Genomic DNA, 12,068 nt, shown 5'->3' with positions numbered 1-12,068 from the left:
AACCTAAAATGAACATTCGATAATTGATAAAACTTATGCATTTTTGTTTCTCATTTACTACGTTTAATATGATTAATTGCTGTTATCAATAATTTAGACCAAGTCAGTTTTAAATTACGATAAGGAATCCCCTGTCGCATTTTCGAAGAGGTTACGTTTTCAAGAAAATATTAGCAAAAGTCTCAGAGCCTAAAACTGCTAAGTTGCTCGATTTTCTGCGAGGAATAGTGCCAAAAGTTTTATGGGTCTGGTTATATATATTATAATCCTTTCTACTATTAGCCAAAGGCCTGGAATTTGTGGAGAGGGGGATAGTCGATTACATCGACCCCTGTACTTGACTGGTGCTTAATTTGTCGATCCCGAAAGGATGAAAGGTAAAATTGACCTTGGCGGAATTTGAACTCAGAATGTAGCGACGGGTTAAATACCGCTAAGCATTTTGTCCGGCGCGCTAACGATTCTGCTGGCTCGCCGCCTTGGTTGGTTGGCACTCCGTCGGTTACGACGACGAGGGTCCCAGCTGATCCGATCAACGGAAAAACCTGCTCGTGAAATTAACGTGCAAGTGGCTGAGCACTCCACAGACACGTGTACCCTTAACGTAGTTCTCGGGGATATTCAGCATGACACAGTGTGACAAGGCTGGCCCCTTTGAATTACAGGCACAACAGAAACAGGAAGTAAGAGTGAGAGAAAGTTGTGATGAAAGAGTACAACAGGGTCCGCCACCATCACCTGCCAGAGCCTCCTGGAACTTTAGGTGTTTTCGCTCAATAAACACTCACAACGCCCGGTCTGGGAATCGAAACTGCGATCCTACGACCGCGAGTCCACTTCCGTAACCACTGGGCCATTGCGCCTCCACAGCCGCCTTGGTTACATATATTATAATATCGTATTTTGATGTTGTGTGGACTCAGATCTCCGTTGGCAGGTTGCTGTATCGACTGAGATATCCGTTGAGATCTTAAACATTTATAGCATACAAATTGGTTGCCCCTGTGTCCTGCAGCGACTGGATTTACTGTATATATAAACGAATTGGCTGTTTATTTCTCTAGTATTGATCAAGTGATGTAGCAACTCTCCGATGAGAATCGAATAACGTTCGAAAATTGATCAAAGTTGTTCATTATTGTTTCCAATCAACACAGAAATGCTTAAATTTGCCCTGTTTATAAGTTTACAGCGTAGGTTACATACTCTTATAATACCATACCTCGATACCGTGTGGACTAAGATCCTCGTTGACCGGTCCCTCGTATTAAATAAGGTGCTAAATAATATGCAAATTAGTAGCCCCAATTCTGTGTAGTTACCGGATTTGTTGTTAAGCACTGAGGTCGATGTAATTGACTTAGCCCGCTCCACAGAAATTGCTGGCCTTGTTCCAAAATTTGAAATCAATATTTCATATAAAGGTTATGTATTTTAGAGAATTCCTATTCACAGAATTTCCATTTTCCGGTTTGGTTTATGTATTGGGAACATCGTAAGAAATCTTTGATTCTGAGTATTTGATTCCGACGGTGAAGCATGGCGGTGGAGATGCGATGATTTGGTCAGCAGTGTCTTGGCACTTTTCTCTGTAGTTACACTGCATGAGAGAATCACTTCCAATGAATATTTGTCAATCTTGCCAGACCAAGTGCATCCTGTTATATAAACAATATTCCCCAAAGGTGAAGTACTTCCCAAGAATGATGCTGCGTCAATACACAGCTAAAATGGTTAAAAACTGATTTTCTAAAGATAATGCAAACATCAAACATTTTGTTGCCAGGTTTCAATAAGAATGAGTCATCTTTGCTGCAACGACGAATCAGCAGCGGGTCTCCACCGCCATCGTCATTCAAGGAGTTGGAGAGTATGTTGACGGAAGAATAGCCTAAGATTCCCCTAGATACAGTTCAAAGGTTAGAAGAATCGATTGATCAACGAATTGAAGGACTTCTTACCGCGAAAACAGGACCAGCTACGTATTAACAATAACAGTATTTACAAAAAATAGGTGTTACCTTTACTTTCACCAATCATGTGAGTGTGTGCACGTGTGTATGTATGTATGTAGGCATGCATGTTTATATATATATATATATATATATATATATATATGTGTGTGTGTGTGTGTGTATACAAAAGTCTGCTATAGGCTATATACGAGTCGAGCTAATAGAAGTACAATAGCATACAAGACAGACAGGCGATGGTTAATGACATGAAAGCATTTATAAAACAATTATACGGAAACAAATGTGTGAATATATACATTTATATATATATATATATATATATATATATATATATATATATATATATATATATATGTGTGTGTGTATGTATGGAAGACGCCGACTGCGACAAAAAAGCTACGTTAAGAATATTATTCAACTGCTACCGTAATTGAATGATATATGAAATCTATGTCTATATATGTGTATGTGTGTGTGTGTGTGTGTGTGTGTGTTACAGCCATTACTAGCGACGGAAACAGTATTAGTTCAGAATAGCATTCTGTATATCTTCCTCAACGCGAGCATACTGTAGAAAGCCTTGAAACTGAAGTGTTTGCCTTAAGAAAGCCTTCACTGTAGACGTATAGTGCTAAATAAAGCTCGGAAGTGTATCAGTAGCGGACGGAAGGCGTCCAGCAGCGATAGTGGAAATGCTAACTTTAGATTTCTGCATTTTTGTGCGTCATCAGTATGTAGTTGATAATGGATACTTGCTACATTTGACATGCAAAGACACAGAAATCTAAATTTACCAATTCCACTGCCGATGCTAGAGGCTTTTCGTCTGCTACTGATACAGTTCCGTGCTTTTTAGCACTATACATCTATACAAGATGCTTCCTCGACGTGAATACTGCAGTTTTTGGGTTTTCTACTGTATATCCACGTTAAGTATACAGAACGATATATATATATACGCATATATGCACACATATATATACATACATACATATATATATATATATATATATATATATATATATATATATATATATATATATATATATATATATATATATATATATATATACATACATATATGTATATATAGATACATGTATGTATATGTGTATGTGTGTGTGTATCTATGTATGTATATATATACACCTATACAAACACATATATATATACATGTATATGTATATATATATGTTATATATGTATATATGTTTATATATATATATATATATATATATATATATATATATATATATATATATATATATATATATATATATATATATATATATATATATATATATATATATTGGAAGTTAGACATACGGGAAGGAGTATTTAAAGAGACCGTTTATCGGGTTATTATGAAACATATATTCTGAAATTTCAAATCTAATGGACAAGGTCAATGGATGAGTTTATTTGATTGACAGCTATTGCAAAGCATTCGGGGAATGGAACGGAAAATAAGCACGTGAGCACGTTAATATTCATCATAATATTCTTACACTTCTTTGCAGTTTTGCAGACGAAGCCAGGAAAGTCGAGATAAATATTAATAGTATGCTATCAGAAGAAGCATAAAAAAAAAGACAACGGTTTTATATAAAATGCGTATGAAATATATTATTTTTACCATGTTAAAAACGTTTATGTGAGTAACTTTAATCATTATGAGATTATAAAATAGGATCGAAAAATATTAGGAATAAAAAGAGGCAGCAAAAGGAAGGAAATTAAACATAAAAAATATATTATGAAGACTTAGAATGTTGAGCTAAGCCTTGGTTTACTCTGGCGAGAAGAAAATTATTAGGAAACTGGTCAGAATTGAAGACGTATGTATGGTGTATGGGCAGCTTTCTGAGGTGTCTTGGAGAGGGACGAAGCCTGGTTGTTTGAAGTCCAACGTCAAATTCCTGCAGTCAATATGGTTTGGATTGGCAGAATTGTTAGCACGCCGGACAAAATGCTTAACGGTATTTCGTTTTCACGTTCTGAGGTCAAATTCCGCCGAGGTCGACTTTACCTTTCATCCTTTGGGGATCGATAAAATAAACACCTGTTGAACACTGGGATCGATGTAGTCGACTCATCCCTTCCTCGAAATTGCTGGCCTTGTGCCAACATTTGAAACCAATGTGGTTTGGATTGCTATGACATATGCAAGTGTCAGATCCATTGTGCTTCCCCGGGATCCCGATCAACGCTACGGTTTACCTTTGATCAAAGGTAATCCAGCCCCTAATCATCCCACCTTTTCTCTGTGGGGTGGGCATCTCGGAGCGCCTCCTGCTTCTGTTAACCAACCGAATTCTTTGTGAAACGGAAATTTTGGTCCAGCAGGATTTTTTTTTCACTCAATTTTTGTATAACCTACCCTCGCCCTTAATCCATCTTACCTGTCTTTGTAATGTGTCCTTCATTCGACACCCCTGAGGCAAATAAAAGAAATCATCATCATCATCGTCGTTCTCCCCCCTCCTGGGTCGAGTTTGTCGCTATAAAGCGAACCCAATTGTCAGGATCGCTTTGCAATGGGTTCCACAAGGTAAAAGAAGACTTGGCTGACCAAAGGAAACGTGGCGGGGAACAATAACAAAAGATCTTAAAAGCAGAAGGGTTACCAATGGAACAAACTGTCAAGGACGCTTTCAGTGTTGGAAGGTGGAATGATCTTGTTGTCGCCGCAAGTGCCATAAGGTGGTGATGGTGGTTCGCTGTGGTTGGTCATGTCTTCACAGAGCTCGGAGTAGAAGATTTTCCTCAATCCAAGATTACGATGTAAGAAAGATTTTGTTTGATTCTTTTTATCATCAATTAGTTCCGAAATACTTGAATTGATGACAAGTGTGGCTTTAGACATTTCTGAAAAAGTTCACATATTTTGATAAATAACCATTTGTAATAGTCTACGTACTGTAATGTGTTCGTCTCAGAAAATGGTAGAAAGAGTAGCTTGCTAGAGTAGTGGTTGCACTGAAGTTAATAAACAAGCACCCCCACCCCACCGAACATTAATTAAACATACCGACGGATCTTCTAATTTAGAACTTGTACAATAGAAGACACGCGAAAAGGAAGTGTTAGAACCAATGACTTAAATATAAAAAGAAAAACAAAACAAATTGAAGACAAAGCAACATCATATTCCATCGATGGAACAAAGGAGTGGGCACGGCGAGTTATAAGGGCCAGCGTCCAACGAATTCAACAGGGAAAGAGTGTGGAGTAAGGTGACGTGTTTTTCCCTCTTTTATATATTATTTTAATAATCGTCAGTTTCTCTAATCTTTGTAATTATTCCATATAATTATAATTATTTTCACTCTGTTTAAAACAAATTTTCTCACCTCCTACCTTTCTTTATCCAAATTATTTCTTTTCAAAACCTTTTGGTAAGCCCCCTCTAGTTTTAACGTTTCGTATTTTGTATGCATGAATAAAACGGTATGTAATTGCTCTCCATGGCTAGATAAATGAAATTATTATTATTATTATTATTATTATTATTATTATTATTATTATTATTATTATTATTATTATTATTATTTGCTGTAGTGGGTGTCACGAACTTTTATCACTCAGTGGGATTTGGTATATTTGTTGCCATTCAAGGCATTTATTTTTCCATAAACGACGCCCCCCGCCCCCGTATGGAATCTTTCTAGTTTCCATTTTTGGGGCGTCGTTTTCGTTTTCCAATTTTCAAAAACACTCTTTTCTTTTAAAAAAATATTTAATTTAACATGGCGGCGTTTGTGTTTATACACGAGAATGAAGGAGAGAGAGGGAGAGAGAGAGAGAGAGTGTGTGTGTGTGAGAGAGAGAGAGAGAGAAAACGAATGGGAAGAAAGGGGAAATAATATGTAAACGCCACCAACCATCATCAACAGCAACAGCTGAGACACCTGTGCCAGTCATATTGAAGAGGGTGGTAGTGGCGATCATAGAGAGGAAATTTGTTGCAGTCTTTTATAGGCGAAAACAAAACAAAAAACACGACGACGACGACGACAATCCACCCCCACCCCCACCACACCCACCCCCCACCACCGCTACCCCCACCACCGCCACCGCCATCGCAAACAGCAGTAGCTTTCTTCAACCGAATACACGTCATTGATTTGTTGAAATTACCCAAATACGACAACTTTAACATGAAAAATCTTCTAAAATCTGAAATTTGGTCAAAAACGTTCAGAGTAAACCGTGTTCTATGTGAGAAATTCTACCAGTATTCGAAATTTCAAACTGTTTAGTTAAAAAATTAATTAAAAAATCTGTGATTGAGATGGAATACATCCTTTTTGGCGAGCTGGCAGAATGGTTAGCATGCCGGATTAAATGCTTAGCGGCATTTCGTCCTTTTCGTTCTGAGTTCAAATTCCGTCCTCACGTTCTGAGTTCAAAAGTTCGACTTTGCCTCTCATCTTGTCGGGATCGATAAAATAAGTACCATTTTGAGCACTGGGATCGATGTAATCATTTTACATCCCTTCCGCACCGAAATTGCTGGCCCTATAACAAAATTTGAAATCAATATCTTTTTGTAACATGAACAGTTTTATATTTCCATGCTGACTCTGTTGACAAATCGCTAATTATTCCACTCCATAGAAAAGAGAATAGATAAAGATGCCAACAACCCCCACCGATATACACTTATAAATCTCGTCGTTGTAAAGTATTCGGGTAGATCTTATCTTCGGTACGTAATGACACTTCAACAATGAACGCGATCGTTGTTGTCATTTCATTTCATTATTGAGAGAACAGACAATTACTGTTGCAACAAGTAATACGTCCAGCCCGCCCCCCCTCTTCTCTATTCTCTTTCGCTTTCATAAACACTAATAGAAAGATGTATTTGAAAACGTGCTTCCATTTGTAAAGAATTGTCTTATCACTTCTTGCGTTTATTGTGGTGATGGTGGTGGTGATGGTTAATGGTGTATGTTTTAGTTGTTGGTTTTGAAATAACGCCCTCGCTGCCGAAGAAAAAAAGAAAATAAATATAAAACTATATAAAAAAACTCCAGAAAAAATCTCAAATTTTTGTTGGTAGCTGATGGTGCGTTTGATGATGGGCGACAAGAAGACAAATGGGAACTATTTTGTGAAGAAAGAAATCGTAGGACATTGGTGCATGAGAAAGACAAAGGAAGAGAGAGAGAGAAGAACTGTGTGAGAGAAAGAGCAAGGAGAAAAAGAGAGGCAAAGGAAATGAAGTGAGAAAAGGAGGCGGGGGGATCAGTAGGGTGGGTTTGGGCACTAATTGCCCTGAATTCGTGTGATCTTCTCGTCGATTCAAGAAAAGACAATTATCGCTGACAGTAATGGTGACTCGACAAGCGAACATTTTTGAGAAGACAAATGATTGAGCTAATTTCTATCAGAACATAACTGGCTGAGTTCATCAGATAAACTGGTGATATGTAACAAGAATTGAGGAATAAATGAAGAGAGAAAGCGTGTTATGGTGTCGGATAGAGGTGGTGGTGGGGAATATAAGTGCGTGCGTGTGTGTGTGTGAAAGAGAGAGAGAGAGTGGGGGAGGGAAAAGCGCGAAAAAGCAATGCAGAAAGTCGACTGAAGTCTGGAATAAATATGAAAACGCAGAGACTACTTTAAATATTAATGTAACAGAAATGGAGACAGAATTGGAGCGAGAAAGCGAAGGTAAAAAAAAAGAAGAATATTTACCTATTTCAGTCATTAGACACACACACACACATATATATATGACGGGTTTCTTTCAGTTTATGTCTAGCAGATTCACCCCTCTAGGATTTTGTTGGCCCGAGGTTATAGTAGAAAATATTTCACTCACATTATAACGAAGCTTTATTACTGCTGCACTTGATTCCCTGTGCTTCACTCAAGAGCTGTGCGTATAGAGTGGAGTAGTTTCATTTACTGTTGTCGAGTGTGGCTTTATTCAGTGTAGTCTGGTGTATTGTTACAGTGTGTGTGAGACGTCGTGTAATGCATTATATTATATTATATTATATTATATTATATTATATTATATTATATCATATTATATTATATTGCAATGTGGTTTGTTGTTGTAGAGTATAATGGCTGCAAGCTGTGAGAAAGACAAGAACATTACAAATATATATATATAATGTACAGGTTTGCGTGCATGTGTGTGCGTTTGTGTGCATTTGTTTGTGCGCATTTGCATCAATTGTAATACCCTGTCATATGATTCGATTTCTTTCGCTTTGTGTTTCCGCGAAAAGAAACGCAGAGATTTTCCTGCCTTCTTGAAAACTGCTTAATCTTTCAAAAGCTTCATGTGTTCTCAGACCAAATAAAACTTCAAAGGATTTAAAACACATTCTAAGGGATTATATATGTTGAAGGTAAAGTCAGCTGAACAAAACAGAAAAATTCATATTCGTTGCAATACAATTTTAGTCTAAACTACAATAGCAGTCATTGTTGTTGCTGTTACTGTTGTTGTTGTTATTCAGCCTCCAGTCAGCCTTGATCGAACAGACCTATGATCAAAGGCGTTCTTGTCGCGACCACTCCGTATGTTTTTTCAGGCTTAGTGTTTCTATATCTAAATTATTCAATGAATCTTTTCCGTAATTTCTTTTGTTAACCTTTTCACTACAAAATTAAATTCCATGATTATTCCAGAATTGATATTAAATATCTACCGAATAAAAAAAAAAAGAATTGGTATTTTCTGCAAGTCACGTTGCCCCAATAAACTTGACATTCCTCAACAAAACAGAACGGTATATAAAACTGCTATTTGCAGTTAAGAGTAATGAAATTTCAAGTGGCTATATCTGATTTCCGCGTTAAAAGGGTTGAGAGAGTAAGGTTTTTTTAAAATCTAAATAATGGCCGACATTCCTTATATTAACGACTTCGTAAGAGTTTTCTCCTTGTACGATGTCATTCTGTAGTTACTCCTTCCCGTGTTACCTGAACACTATTAACGGAAACCAAAATGGTACGTGGTCACTCGATTTGCTAGATATGCAAGTTAAATCTCATCCATATTTTATTAAATCGTTTTAAAAATAGAATGGTGCATTTGATAATGAAAGCTAGAAAAAGGAGGCGGGATAATCGCGGTTGGAAAGTCTTTGATCATCAGCCTGCTTTTCCAAGGTGATAAAACAAGAAAATTCAACGTATTTTCTCGATCATTTCAAAATAACTGCCATATTTCTCTTAAATCATTCCTTTTTCGACGTTAAAAACAGACGATACCTGAGCCATGATGGCATTGGATGATGTAATGTTAGATAGAGGTAGGATGGTCATCGTTAGAAGGCTTTTGATCATTGATCTGTTCAGTGGCAGACGACTTGGGGTTAAATAAAAAAGGGAAAATGTAATGATGCCTCAATAACTGGCCAGAAATAAAAGACGAAGTCACCCAAAACGGAGGAATGTAAGAAGAGAGGTAAGGATAGGCATGATTGGAACACATTCGATCAAAGGTCTGCTCGGCTAAGGCTTTCCTAGGGTTAAACAATAACAAAAACAACAACAATATGATGCTAGAATAACATGGCTATAAGCGAAAGATCCTTCTCTTACTTGTTTCGTCATTAAACTACGGCCATGCTGGGGCACCGCCTTGAAGAATTTTCGTCGGACGAATCGACCCCAGTAGTAGTCTTTTTTTAAAACCTTGGTACTTATTCTATCGGTCCGCTAAGTTATGAGGACGCCAACACTCCAACACCGGTTATCAAGCTGTGGTGGGGGACAAACACAGACACAATGACACCTCCCCGACACATATATGACGGGCTTCTTTCAGTTTCCGTCCACCAAATCCAGTCACAAGGTGTTGGTCGGCCGGAGGCTATAGCAGAAGACACTTGCACAGGGTACCGCGCTGAGGGACTGAACCCAAAGCCATGTGACTGGGAAGCAGACTTCTTACCACACAGCCACATTTGCGGGTAATTCTTCCTTTTTTTTTTCCAAAATACAAAATACACGAACGAAAGAATATAAGAACAGAAGAATGCGAGGACAGAATGAGTTGAACACATACTGAGTTTGAAAAATTAAAACGTTTGCATGGAAGAATTAAAAACAAAAAGTCTCTCGATGCTCTTTGGCAGAGCATTAAAAAGAAATTAACCAACAGGACAAGAGATTTATCACTGGAGACAATAAAAATGTTAAGCACATGACAGGAAATATGCTACGGTTGAAGCAAAATTAATGGCCAGGTGTATAAAAAAACTAAATAGAAACAAAACAAACCCCTCTACAAATAAATTCTTAAAAAAACCCCGTCAAATAAATGAATGATAATCCAGGCATATCAGTGAATCAAGCGATATTTGAAGTTGATAAGACCGTTGGGAGTTGAATCTAGAAAAATCTGTTGATGTTTAAAGAGATGTGTTGCTCTTGTCTTTTTTTTATTTTATTACATTTTTCTGGTTACAATTAAATAATAATAATAATAATAATAATAGTAGTAGTAGTAGTAGTAGTAGTAGTAGTAGTAGTAGTAGTAGTAGTAGTAGTAGTAGTAAGAGTTGTGATGATGGTGATGATGATGACGACGACAACGACGACGACGATGATGGTGGGGGTAATGGTGGTGATGGGGATGGAGATGATTATGATGATGACGATGATGATGATGATGACGATGATGTTTGATCGATGGCCGGAGAATTCGAGCAATCGATGATTAATGCTCCTGGTGTTTCAATCCTTGGCATCTATGAATTGAACTCTCAACGATCGTCGCAAATATTGATTTCTTCTGATTATGCACGGAGAGATACCCACTCACACGCGCGCACACCCAAATAGGTATACACGAATGCACATCCATCCATCCATCCATCCATCCATCCAGCCAGCCAGCCAGCCATCCATCCATCATGGCGTCGAATGCAAACTCATTGACATAGAGAACTATTCATTCTCCCGGATAATGACCAATATACCCTGTATTTTTTGCCATTAATACAAGCCTGGTGAAAATAATAATAATAATAATAATAAAAAAACGAAACAAACAAAGCAACAACAAAAAAAAAAAAAAGAAGATAACTAGATATCTTACATGAAAATATGGAAACAAAATCTCCTTTGAAACTATCGAAGCGGTAATGGAACTGCGAAATTAAACTAATAGAAACCAGGTTGAAAATTGTAATTACGTACACCTTGACGAGAAAAGAACCTGGAGTCAGTTATCGGCAGAATTTGGAAGTACCGTGAGAAATTCCAGCGGAATTTCGAACTGAAGCAAGACCTATACCAGTTTTATAGAGAGATTAAGGAAGATCCCTTGATAGGCTAAAGGAAGAGACTAAAAGAATGTCTGGATGAGAAATACCCAATATTCTTAAATTTTTTTTTGACTACGGCCATGCTAGAGCACCGCCTTTAGTCGAACAAATCGACCCCAGGACTTTTCTCTTTTGCCGAACCGCTATGTTACGGGGACATAAACACACCAGCATCGGTCAAGCGATGTTGGGGGGACAAACACAGACACAAACATATATATATATATATATATATATATATATATATATATATATATATATATATATATATATATATATATATACGACGAGCTTCTTTCAGTTTCCGTCTACTAAATCCACTCACAAAGCTTTGGTCAACCTGAGGCTATAGTAGGAGACACTTGCTCACGGTGCCACGCATTGGGACTGAACCAACTTAGCGGTTTGGCAAAAGAAAAACCGATAGAATAAGTACTAGGCTTACAAAGAATAAGCAATTTTTAGCAACTCTTAGGGAGAAGGGGAGATAATTTCAAGAAATTGAGAATAAATGCCCATTTTCATTAACATGCGTAGAAAAACGACAGGCGAGCCTGATCTTCGTTTCGTAGATGAGGGACAGTTACAGGTTTGTTGTAAATGTATATATGTATATATATGTGTGCATTGCAGGACATATTTGGAGAAACAAATGAAAATAATGGAACGCTCAAATAATTATTTGCTTTTTGGGGATTTTCTTCTTCAAATAAATGCAAAACATTTCGGAAGAATTCAGTTTCTGGTTATAAATTATTTACTGCAATATTTTTTTTATTGTTTTGAT

Source organism: Octopus bimaculoides, chromosome 13 (assembly GCF_046866305.1).
Source record: "Octopus bimaculoides isolate indiv1 chromosome 13, ASM4686630v1, whole genome shotgun sequence".
NCBI classification, from domain to species: Eukaryota; Metazoa; Mollusca; class Cephalopoda; order Octopoda; family Octopodidae; genus Octopus; species Octopus bimaculoides.
This window is presented reverse-complemented; position numbering follows the sequence as displayed.